Source organism: Mizuhopecten yessoensis, unplaced genomic scaffold, assembly GCF_002113885.1.
Source record: "Mizuhopecten yessoensis strain PY_sf001 unplaced genomic scaffold, ASM211388v2 scaffold9033, whole genome shotgun sequence".
Lineage (NCBI taxonomy): Eukaryota > Metazoa > Mollusca > Bivalvia > Pectinida > Pectinidae > Mizuhopecten > Mizuhopecten yessoensis.
In genome coordinates, this window is record NW_018407845.1 from 629,235 (window position 1) to 643,006 (window position 13,772).

Here is a 13,772-nt window from a genome sequence, read left to right on the forward strand (position 1 = left end):
TGTTCTCTCACTTGAATCATTCTCACAATGTTCTCTCACTAGAATCATGCTCACAATATTCTCTCACTTAAGTCATTCTCACAATGTTCTCTCACTTGAGTCATTCTCACAATGTTATATCACTTGAATCATGCTCACAATGTTCTCTCGCTTAAATCATGCTCACAATGTTCTCTCACTTAAGTCATTCTCACAATATTATCTCACTTGAATCATTCTCACAATGTTCTTTCACTTAAGTCATTCTCACAATGTTCTCTCATTTGAATCATTCTCACAATGTTCTCTCACTTGAATCATGCGCACAATGTTCTCTCACTTAAATCATGCTCACAATGTTCTCTCACTTAAATCATTCTCACAATATTCTCTCACTTAAATCATGCTCACAATGTTCTCTCACTTAAGTCATTCTCACAATATTATCTCACTTGAATCATTCTCACAATGTTCTTTCACTTAAGTCATTCTCACAATGTTCTCTCATTTGAATCATTCTCACAATGTTCTCTCACTTGAATCATGCTCACAATGTTCTCTCACTTAAATCATGCTCACAATGTTCTCTCACTTAAATCATGCTCACAATGTTCTCTCACTTAAATCATGCTCACAATGTTCTCTCACTTAAATCATTCTCACAATGTTCTCTCACTTAAATCATGCTCACAATGTTCTCTCACTTAAATCATTCTCACAATATTCTCTCACTTAAATCATGCTCACAATGTTCTCTCACTTAAATCATTCTCACAATATTCTCTCACTTAAATCATGCTCACAATGTTCTCTCACTTAAATCATTCTCACAATATTCTCTCACTTAAATCATTCTCACAATGTTCTCTCACATGAATCATTCTCACAATGTTCTCTCACTTGAATCATGCTCACAATGTTCTCTCACATGAATCATTCTCACAATGTTCTCTCACTTGAATCATGCTCACAACATTCTCTCACTTAAATCATTCTCACAATGTTCTCTCACATGAATCATTCTCACAATGTTCTCTCACTTAAATCATTCTCACAATGTTCTCTCACTTAAATCATGCTCACAATGTTCTCTCACTTAAATCATTCTCACAATGTTCTCTCACTTAAATCATTCTCACAATGTTCTCTCACTTAAATCATTCTCACAATGTTCTCTCACTAGAATCATTCTCACAATGTTCTCTCACTAGAATCATTCTCACAATGTTCTCTCACTAGAATCATGCTCACAATATTCTCTCACTAGAATCATGCTCACAATATTCTCTCACTTAAGTCATTCTCACAATATTCTCTCACTTGAATCATTTTCACAGTGTTCTCTCACTAGAATCATTCTCACAATGTTCTCTCACTAGAATCATTCTCACAATGTTCTCTCACTTAAATCATTATCACAATGTTCTCTCACTTGAATCATTCTCACAATGTTCTCTCACTAGAATCATTCTCACAATGTTCTCTCACTTAAATCATGCTCACAATGTTCTCTCACTTAAGTCATTCTCACAATGTTCTCTCACTTGAGTCATTCTCACAATGTTCTATCACTTGAATCATGCTCACAATGTTCCCCACTTAAATCATGCTCACAATGTTCTCTCACTTAAGTCATTCTCACAATATTATCTCACTTGAATCATTCTCACAATGTTCTTTCACTTAAGTCATTCTTACAATGTTCTCTCATTTGAATCATTCTCACAATGTTCTCTCACTTGAATCATGCTCACAATGTTCTCTCACTTGAATCATGCAAACAATGTTCTCTCACTTAAGTCATTCTCACAATGTTCTCACATTTAAATCATTCCCACAATGTTCTTTCACTTAAGTCATTCTTACAATGTTCTCTCATTTGAATCATGCTCACAATGTTCCCCGCTTAAATCATGCTCACAATGTTCTCTCACTTGAATCATGCAAACAATGTTCTCTCACTTAAGTCATTCTCACAATGTTCTCACATTTAAATCATTCTCACAATGTTCTCTCAATTAAATCATTCTCACAATGTTCCCTCACTAGAATCATTCTCACAATGTTCTCTCACCAGAATCATGCTCACAATGTTTTCTCACGTAAATCATGCTCACAATGTTCTCTCACTTAAATCATTCTCGCAATGTTCTCTCACTTGAATCATTCTCACAATGTTCTCTCACTTAAATCATTCTCACAATGTTCTCACATTTAAATCATTCTCACAATGTTCTCTCACTAGAATCATTCTCACAATGTTCTCTCACTTAAATCATTCTCACAATGTTCTCTCGTTTAAACAAATCTCTCAGGGTTCTCTTACTTTAATTGATCTTACGGTATCTCAACACTTATATAGGTGAATCTCACAGTATCTTCACAATAATAAGTAAATTCCAAGTGTCCCCTTGCATGTATGCATGATTTTATGTAAAAAGACAGTTTTGAAATTGTGTCAAGGTCATATTTTTAACAAATATCTTCATTCCGGCATGCGACTTGCCAAACATTATCATCATATATCTAGTGGTTTTTCACAAGAAGTACTACGTAAATTGAAGGTTTTCTTAAACATATTTGACCCCCGTGACCTTGAATAAAGATGAATGTGATTTGTTTGATCAAACTTGGTAGCCCTTCACACAAGCATGCTACTGGCTAAATATCACCATCCTAGGCTTTTTGAACATTATGATATTTAGAAGTTATTATTCAAGTTCTTTTTAACACAATTGACCCACACGACCTGGAATATAGGTGAAGGTCATTCATTTAAACCAGTTTAATAGCCATTCACCCCAGCATGCTCGTAGTAAAATATCATCATCCTAGGCATATACGCTGGTAAGAAGCAGTCGTTTAAAGTAAAATCTTGACGCCCGACGGAGGACAGACATAAGTCCAATTCAACCTTTGCGCACTGTGAGCTAACAAGTAGACTAGTCTGATGCCTTTTGTAAAGACGAAAATGAATGGCACAACAGCGTAACGGTAAAATCGTCCAGCTTTGATATTGGGTCTAGCTCCCCTGTGATCAGGTATCAGCCTATCAATTGGTCAGGTTTTAATACCTTAAACCAATCACATAGCTTGAAAGCATTTGGTTTTACCATCACACATTCCAGGGACCATAACAGATGTGTATTCTGAGCGAAACCCGTGGATTCGAGGATGTTACAATCAGTGTAAACACACATCCTGTTACATCCATCGTCAATCTGTGCTTTTTTACCTCATTCCTATCCTTACCTTGTCTTATTTATAGGGATGTACATCATTTCCTACCTGTTCGTCTTAAGTCATTTCTAAACCTGTGTTCTACCTACCCTCGTCTTCACACCCCCCCCCCCCCCCCCCCCCCCCCCTCTTNCCCCCCCCCCCCCCCCCCCCCCCCCCTCTCTCTCTATTTTATCAGTCCATCCGTCCATGCTGATTTACAGTAATTTGCTATCAACCTTCCAAATCATAGCCCGATACATGTTAACATCCCTCTCTTGTCTCCCCTCACCACCCTCGCTCCATATAGGTCAAGGTCACATTTCCCACTGACGGCAAAGCACAGGTGACGTCATTGTTTAGTTACATTGTGTACATATATCAAAACACAGATAATATCCAGACGAGTATTTTAGCGCGACAAAATTCACCCTTTTTCTAATTGGAAATCTTTGTTGTTTAGTTTATCATCTCACTTTGAAATGTTTCCCATTCAACTGTAATGTCATTTTAAATCCAGCTCTCCATATATTAACTTTGATCATAATTTATGTGCGACATGAAAAAACAGTCTCCCGACAGACTATATATGTCTCGCATAAATCTGATGTTGCTAGTAACCTTGACCTATACAAGCAGATTACCACCCACTCACCGTCATCACTGCATACCCAATTAAATTACATTCTCAACCGTCCCTCCATTTAATAATCTTGTATTTTTGCATCCCCGAATCCTTCTGTACACAGGGTCCAGTCACAAGAGGTATGGCCTTGTGTAAGTGAAGGGGTGTAAGTATATCTAAATCTATATCAACACTAAGACTCTCAAACCTTTAGCCAAGCTCACATGTGTCAGATCCTTGTGCGTCTCTAAATAGATGATAACTCAACCTCTCATCCACTCTTTGAGTTATCCTCTCATCCACTCTTATCTATATAAAATAGTCTCCCTTCCACACTCTCATTCCATGCATTCATTAATTCCTTCCTCCAATATTCCTCATTAGGTACACGTATTTTCATACATCCTCCCTTCCTTACACCCTACTACAAGTCCCCCTCCCCACCCTGGCTCGAGACACGTGTTTTCATACATCCTCCCTTCCTTACACCCTACTACAAGTCCCCCTCCCCACCCTGGCTCGAGACACGTGTTTTCTGCCCGACATTCACACTATACAGACAATATATTCTTTCTTCTTTTGATTCCTGTCACTCCATACCACTTGCCACCTCCCCTTTCTGCCCTCTTTCGATATACGTATAAACGCTGGTTACTCCCGCACCACATTTCTTTTTCTTTCCTCCCCATCTACTCAATACCGGTATAAACCATACAAACACCACTCTCCCTTCGGTATACTCAATCCATATTACATGATCGCACCTCGCACAAAATTGTCGAATTTGATTAGTTAAAAACATGTCATGTGGTGATTTGTTAGTGCCCTACTACAGAACCATTTTCAACAATTTTGCCCTAGGTGCGATTAACACATTTTGCCCTCCCCTCGTTACCCCAACTACACCACTACACCCTTCTCTCCATCCTTACTCGATACCCTTTTCTCTGCCGACTTTCCTAATACACATTTTGCCCTCCCTCGCTACCATAACAACACCATAATACCCTCCTCCCCATCCTAACTGGATACACATTTTTCTCTTCTGACTTTCCCATACACATGTCTTCCCCTCGTTACCCTAACTACAACCCAATACCCTCATCCCAATTCTTACTCGATGCCCTTTTCTCAGCCGACTTTCCAGGACATATTTTGCCCTCCCCTCGTCACCCTTACCACAACCCAATACCCTCCTCCCCATCCTTACTCGATACATATTTCTCTCAGCCGATTTTCCCATACACATTTGCCCTCCTCTCGTTATCCTTACTACAACCCAATACCCTCATCCCAATTCTTACTCGATACACATTTTTCTCGGCCGACTTTCCCATACATATTTGCCCTCCTCTCGTTACCCTAACTACAACCCAATACCCTCATCCCAATTCTTACTCGATGCCCTTTTCTCAGCCGACTTTCCAGGACATATTTTGCCCTCCCCTCGTTACCCTTACCACAACCCAATACCCTCCTCCCCATCCTTACTCGATACATATTTCTCTCAGCCGATTTTCCCATACACATTTGCCCTCCTCTCGTTATCCTTACTACAACCCAATACCCTCATCCCAATTCTTACTCGATACACATTTTTCTCGGCCGACTTTCCCATACATATTTGCCCTCCTCTCGTTACCCTAACTACAACCCAATACCCTCATCCCAATTCTTACTCGATGCCCTTTTCTCAGCCGACTTTCCAGGACATATTTTGCCCTCCCCTCGTTACCCTTACCACAACCCAATACCCTCCTCCCCATCCTTACTCGATACATATTTCTCTCAGCCGATTTTCCCATACACATTTGCCCTCCTCTCGTTATCCTAACTACAACCCAATACCCTCATCCCAATTCTTACTCGATGCCCTTTTCTCAGCCGACTTTCCAGGACATATTTTGCCCTCCCCTCGTTACCCTTACCACAACCCAATACCCTCCTCCCCATCCTTACTCGATACATATTTCTCTCAGCCTTTTTTCCCATACACATTTGCCCTCCTCTCGTTATCCTTACTACAACCCAATACCCTCATCCCAATTCTTACTCGATACACATTTTTCTCAGCCGACTTTCCCATACACATTTGCCCTCCTCTCGTTACCCTAACTACAACCCAATACCCTCCTCCCCATCCTTACTCGATACACATTTTTCTCGGCCGACTTTCCCATACATATTTGCCCTCCTCTCGTTACCCAAACTACAACCCAATACCCTCATCCCTATTCTTACTCGATACACATTTTTCTCAGCCGACTTTCCCATACACATTGGCTCTCCTCTCGTTACCATAACAACATCACATTCTTTCCCTCCCCACCCTCACTCCAAATAACTCGCTAGGCAGCAATAAGTCATTAGTTATGTAACACGTTGTTTTAGCACCATAGACCTGGCAACAATTATCTTGGATTTCGGCTGCATGTCGGAATAAGAAACCACTTGAGCATGTTCCCCTTGTGTGTGTTTCCGTTCCTTCCGTTGATTCAGTGATATTCTAAAGCAGTGGTACTGATATATCAATGCATACTTCTGTAGACAGTCTCGGGAATCATTGTCCCTGCTTGGTATTTGGTCACATCCCGTGAATTTATTAGCATGGCTAATGGGATTTCTATATTTGCATCTTCAGTATTCCAACTACGAGGTTGATAATAGCTTTCTGTTCGTAATTTCAGCATATTTATTCATATCAAAGCATTATTTACGTGCCCTTGAATGAGATATTGACACACAGGAAACTGTCTATATCAGTAAAACTTGACACGAAGGAAGCTTCCCTTTACCACAGTGTTTTGTGGGATTTATAGGGTACTCCCAATCCTGCTTATAGATCCTGTTTGAAAAATAAATAAATCACGAATTCATTAAATTCATATTTTTGTTTTCGGTATGATCAATAGACTTTGACAAAAGACAAAGGGAGAACGAACTACACCTGCGTAACCCTGCCTTTGGTATTTACAAGGAAGATGTGACAGGACAACGTAAATAAGCCGGGGGTCGATCCCCGAAGTCGCCGTACTCATGGAATATTCAGAGAAAGTGTTTTTCTCCTGCCTACATAACTCCAACAACCCAGGTGGAGTAAAACTGGTCTGATGTGGGTGTTGCGTTGTCTGTGCTGTAGCATTCAAATGAGGTGGCACTATAAATGATACCGTTGGAAGCACGGTCCCACTACAAACAGAACACAATACATCTCCAGCACACACACAGGCATACACACATAGGAAGATATTAGCCAGGTGGCATAGGACTAGTAGTTAGCGCCTGATAATTGTATTAATTAATATATATGCTAATTGTATTGACTGTATAAAATTGTATATATATGTACTGTAAAGCGCTTTAGAGTGGCTTATGTTAGCTAGATAGGGCGCTATATCAAATGTTGTATATTTATTTGTATATTTATTTGTATATTTATAAACAAATAAATATACATACCGTTTGGTAAGGCACAGGGATTCCTATAGTGCCGAGAGGAACAAAACAAACATACACAATACAAATATTTCAAAAGAGGAATTTCAACGACCTCACGCAAACAATGGAGCGAAGCACATTCAATTAGGCAAGCGCGCATACCACCAACAGCAACTCATGGCCCCATTGGATTAGAAGAAAGAAGAAGTGGTTCAGAATGATGGCATATAAATCTGGAGGGAAAGCAGTGGTTCAGAATGATGGCATATAAACCTGGAGGGAAATGCAGTGGTTCATACTGATGACATATTAACCTGGAGGGAAAGCAGTGGTTCAGAATGATGGCATATAAACCTGGAGGGAAAGCAGTGGTTCAGAATGATGGCATATAAACCTGGAGGGAAAGCAGTGGTTCAGAATGATGGCATATAAACCTGGAGGGAAAGCAGTGGTTCAGAATGATGGCATATAAACCTGGAGGGAAAGCAGTGGTTCAGAATGATGGCATATAAACCTGGAGGGAAAGCAGTGGTTCAGAATGATGGCATATAAACCTGGAGGGAAAGCAGTGGTTCAGAATGATGGCATATAAACCTGGAGGGAAAGCAGTGGTTCAGAATGATGGCATATAAACCTGGAGGGAAAGCAGTGGTTCAGAATGATGGCATATAAACCTGGAGGGAAAGCAGTGGTTCAGAATGATGGCATATAAACCTGGAGGGAAAGCAGTGGTTCAGAATGATGGCATATAAACCTGGAGGGAAAGCAGTGGTTCAGAATGATGGCATATAAACCTGGAGGGAAAGCAGTGGTTCAGAATGATGGCATATAAACCTGGAGGGAAAGCAGTGGTTCAGAATGATGGCATATAAACCTGGAGGGAAAGCAGTGGTTCAGAATGATGGCATATAAACCTGGAGGGAAAGCAGTGGTTCAGAATGATGGCATATAAACCTGGAGGGAAAGCAGTGGTTCAGAATGATGGCATATAAACCTGGAGGGAAAGCAGTGGTTCAGAATGATGGCATATAAACCTGGAGGGAAAGCAGTGGTTCAGAATGATGGCATATAAACCTGGAGGGAAAGCAGTGGTTCAGAATGATGGCATATAAACCTGGAGGGAAAGCAGTGGTTCAGAATGATGGCATATAAACCTGGAGGGAAAGCAGTTGTTCAGAATGATGGCATATAAACCTGGAGGGAAAGCAGTGGTTCAGAATGATGGCATATAAACCTGGAGGGAAAGCAGTGGTTCAGAATGATGGCATATAAACCTGGAGGGAAAGCAGTGGTTCAGAATGATGGCATATAAACCTGGAGGGAAAGCAGTGGTTCAGAATGATGGCATATAAACCTGGAGGGAAAGCAGTGGTTCAGAATGATGGCATATAAACCTGGAGGGAAAGCAGTGGTTCAGAATGATGGCATATAAACCTGGAGGGAAAGCAGTGGTTCAGAATGATGGCATATAAACCTGGAGGGAAAGCAGTGGTTCAGAATGATGGCATATAAACCTGGAGGGAAAGCAGTGGTTCAGAATGATGGCATATAAACCTGGAGGGAAAGCAGTGGTTCAGAATGATGGCATATAAACCTGGAGGGAAAGCAGTGGTTCAGAATGATGGCATATAAACCTGGAGGGAAAGCAGTGGTTCAGAATGATGGCATATAAACCTGGAGGGAAAGCAGTGGTTCAGAATGATGGCATATAAACCTGGAGGGAAAGCAGTGGTTCAGAATGATGGCATATAAACCTGGAGGGAAAGCAGTGGTTCAGAATGATGGCATATAAACCTGGAAGGAAAGCAGTGGTTCAGAATGATGGCATATAAACCTGGAGGGAAAGCAGTGGTTCAGAATGATGGCATTTAAACCTGGAAGGAAAGCAGTGGTTCAGAATGATGGCATACAAACCTGGAGGGAAAGCAGTGGTTCAGAATGATGGCATTTAAACCTGGAAGGAAAGCAGTGGTTCAGAATAATGGCATACAAACCTGTAGGGAAAGCAGTGGTTCAGGATGGTGGCGTATAAACCTGGAGGGAAAGCAGTGGTTCAGAATGATGGCATATGAACCTGGAGGGAATACAGTGGTTCAGGATGATGGCATATAAACCTGGAGGGAAAGCAGTGGTTCAGAAAGATGGCATATGAACCTAGAGGGAAAGCAGTGGTTCAGAAAGATGGCATATGAACCTGGAGGGAATACAGTGGTTCAGAATGATGGCATATGAACCTGGAGGGAATACAGTGGTTCAGGATGATGGTATATGAACCTGGAGGGAATACAGTGGTTCAGAATGTGATGGCATATAAACCTAGAGGAAATACAGTGGTTCAGGATGATGGCATATGAACCTGGAGGAAATACAGTGGTTCAGAATGGTGGCATATGAACCTGGAGGGAATACAGTGGTTCAGGATGATGGCATATAAACCTAGAGGGAAAGCAGTGGTTCAGAATGATGGCATATGAACCTGGAGGGAATACAGTGGTTCAGGATGGTGGCGTATAAACCTGGAGGGAAAGCAGTGATTCAGAATGGTGGCATATGAACCTGGAGGGAATACAGTGGTTCAGGATGGTGGCGTATAAACCTGGAAGGAAAACAGTGGTTCAGAATGATGACATATAAACCTTGAGGGAAAGCAGTGGTTCAGAATGATGGCATATAAACCTGGAGGGAAAACAGTGGTTCAGAGGGATGGCATATAAACCTAGAGGAAATACAGTGGTTCAGAATGATGGTATATGAACCTGGAGGGAAAGCAGTGGTTCAGAATGATGGCATATGAACCTAAAGGAAATACAGTGGTTCAGAATGATGGCATATGAACCTAGAGGAAATAGAGTGGTTCAGAATGATGGTATATGAACCTGGAGGAAAGCAGTGGTTCAGAATGATGGCATATGAACCTGGAGGGAAAGCAGTGGTTCAGAATGATGGCATACAGTAGAAGGGCTGGTTACTCAAAAGAGAAATATTCTGTCACGACGAACCAGTAGAGCACCAAAACGTTTCTGACTGTACAAGAGGAATATCGACATATTTGTCAAAGGGAAGACTGCATACAAGATTTGTCTGTACAGGCATGTAATCCTGTCATGAATATGAAGATCATACAAATTAAACCATTCCCGTGGATCAATTGATCGATAAACCATTACGACACTGTAAGTCCAGATAATAGCCAATGGAACATTAGTAACTTAGTGTATGCTGGTATGAGTTGAGTCTATTTTCATCGAGGTTTGGTTTGGTTTAGTATTGTTTAACGTCCTATCAACAGCTATGGTCATTTAAGGACGGGTGCTTAAATCAACACCAAACTCCGAAGCACAGTTCAATACATCATAGCCACACGCTTTGCATACTAGAAAAGGATTGTCAACGGGGGTAGATGACCTTGATCACGATTTGGTTTGTTTGTGTTTAACGTCCTATTAACAGCCTTGGTCATTTAGGGCGTGCCAGGTTTTGGTGGTGGAGGAAAGCCGGAGTTTCCGGAGAAGACCCACCGACCTACGGCCAGTACCTGGCGACTGACTGCCCCACGTAAGTTTCGAACCCGCGACCCAGTGGTAGAAAGCTAGTAGTGCCACAATGTAAGACGCCTTAACCACTTGGCCACCGCGGACCCTTAGAAATATCGCTTGAAGCAACACCAAACTCCGATGCACAGTTTAATACACCACAGCCGCACGCCTTGCATACTAGAATAGGATTGTCAACGGGGGTAGATGACCTTGATCACGAAGGCTGAAATCATAGAAATGAGGGGCGAAAGCAATGTCATAAATCGACAATAATGTACCATTAAAGCCAGATTAAATGACTTGATAATAACTTCATCAATAAGATTCCAGATGAAGGATCTCAAAAGTGATCGGTGAACTCAAAACATAGACTGGGAAGTGGTTTCGACAACACAACAAATTCGAAGACCCAATTTCATTTAAAATTTAAGAAGAGACGGATTTGTCGGCAGCACAGTACACGTTGATGAGACCTGATAGCATCAATACACTCTCTCAAACCGTAGAAACGTCACAAGTCGTTAAGTTGGCCCAGGTGAGAGAGGGTTGACAGTAGCAGGAAATCACAGACGTCACGGGCTGTAATCTGTTTAATCATAGCCGACTTCCCGTCAAACTAGTGATGGTCTGGCTGATAACATCAATCTAGTTATTGTATTCAATTAATTTTTTAAAGTTAGATATAAAAATAGAAATCGTATTGTAGTAAGATAAAAGGTATGTGTCAAATTTTATTTCATTCCTTTGGATTTATATTTAGCATTTACTAATATTGTCTACTAAAAAATCCACCGGAGCAGCATTTTTCTCTGTGTTTAAAATTATCATTTGAGGCAAGTTCCTGTATTATATATGAGAATTTTGTGGACAATCTTCACTATATATGCATACAAAGTTATTCTGGAGTGACCTTCAACAACATATATTTCCACTTCAAGTTCCACTATAAACATTGCCAGAAGAAATTGCGTTCATAGAGCTATGAATGACATTTGATCAGCGTCATTTTGAAGCTTCCCTTGCGTCTCCAATACGATAAAAGCAAACATTTTGTTGTCTATGAATCTCGTTTGCACTAACAACGATACATACACTTCATATCGAAAAGATAAGGAAATGTCTCTGCGTAGATTAATAATTATACAACCAGAGTGTTTTACTGAACTGCATTATTCAGTTCAATCCTTATATATAATGCTTACATACAATGTTTCTTGTGACGAAGTGTGACTCTGGGACGACCTTCATGTACATAAAGTGACTGTTGATGTAACCCTCTATTAACATGACTCTGGGACGACCTTCATGTACATAAAGTGACTGTTGATGTAACCCTCTATTAACATGTGTTGTCTACGTAAAACTTTACTCCGTGTCTGCAGACGTACAAAGTTACTAACATGTGTTGTCTACGTAAAACTTTACTCCGGACTGCAGACATACAAAGTTACTAACATGTGACTTCCATCACTGGGATGACCTCTGTAAGCTAATGAGTCTGGTCGGTGGTGATCATGATGCCTTGTTTTAGTGTGTTATTGTCTCCTGGTGTTGCCTTTTCATATAAACTTGCAGTCCTTGCAAAGCCACACTTTTGTGTACTTGTCATTCTGCCTGATGCACAGTGACCTCTATCAACAGGACAACTTGACTAGGATCTGAAGGTGTCTCCTGTAACAAATCAAGGTGTATTCTGTAGTCATTTAATATACTTTGTGTCATGTCAGTCAGACGTCCAGGTGGAGAAAAGCATTCTTTACACATGTACACCAACACTTTGCACAATTAAAAACTCTGGAATGTAACTTTATTTGTAAGGGAGATGTACCTTCACACTATCAATATATTAGACACACTTTCACGAGCTGTCTATAGTGTTCAGTTTTCCTGTTCAAGGCCAATGCTTTCCACCTGGTCTCCATACCTGGGAAGGATATTGGTTCTGTTGTCATGGTGAGTAGGCAGTCAGGTGTGAACATTCCAGGTATGTTAATGTGTCAGACTCAGGAGGTCTGTTCTCTCACTAAATTAGATGTATACATATGCAGCTGCATAACTTCTGTCAGGGTTTTAGGTCTGACCTAGTTTAAAAGTTTCACTATTTATTTGAGATTTCCTGTGAGAACCACTCTCCTCAATTTGACCTTGTTCTGAGAGAGTCCCATATGAAGGCACACAAATCAAATATGCTTACAACATCAAGGTTTAGATGTTTGCTTGGGACCAATACACATTTAAACGACAAGCATTTTATACAATTTATGAATTTATCTCCAGACTCCATCATTGAATGTAAGATGTTCATACTTTGAAATTTTATATTGGGGCTTTTGGTTCTCAGAAGTCTAGATTCACTTCATGCTCCAGTAATAGTGCCATTTTTGTTTTATTGTTTAAATCAAGTGATATTGATTACATTATAGTGATGATTATAAAATTATCTAATAGAAAAAATAATTGATTACTTTTTAAATACCAGTGCTAGAATTTAGAATTCTACTGTAATTTAAAGGTTCAATTACTGGCTTTATATATATACAAAAAGGTTTGTTTTCTTTAATCAGGGAGACAATATTGCCAGTCTGTATAGCAGAAACCAATTTTATACATAGACATGCATCCAACCTTAGGGATATAGAATATTGGTCTTTGGCACCGGGAAATGACTAGAAGGTCTTTGGCACCGGGAAATGTCTAGAAGGTCTTTGGCACCTGGAAATGACTAGAAGGTCTTTGGCACTGGGAAATGACTAGAAGGTCTTTGGCACCTGGATATGTCTAGAAGGTCTTTGGCACCTGGAAATGACTAGAAGGTCTTTGGCACTGGGAAATGACTAGAAGGTCTTTGGCACCTGGAAATGACTAGAAGGTCTTTGGCACCTGGATATGTCTAGAAGGTCTTTGGCACCTGGAAATGACTAGAAGGTCTTTGGCACTGGGAAATGACTAGAAGGTCTTTGGCACTGGGAAATGAC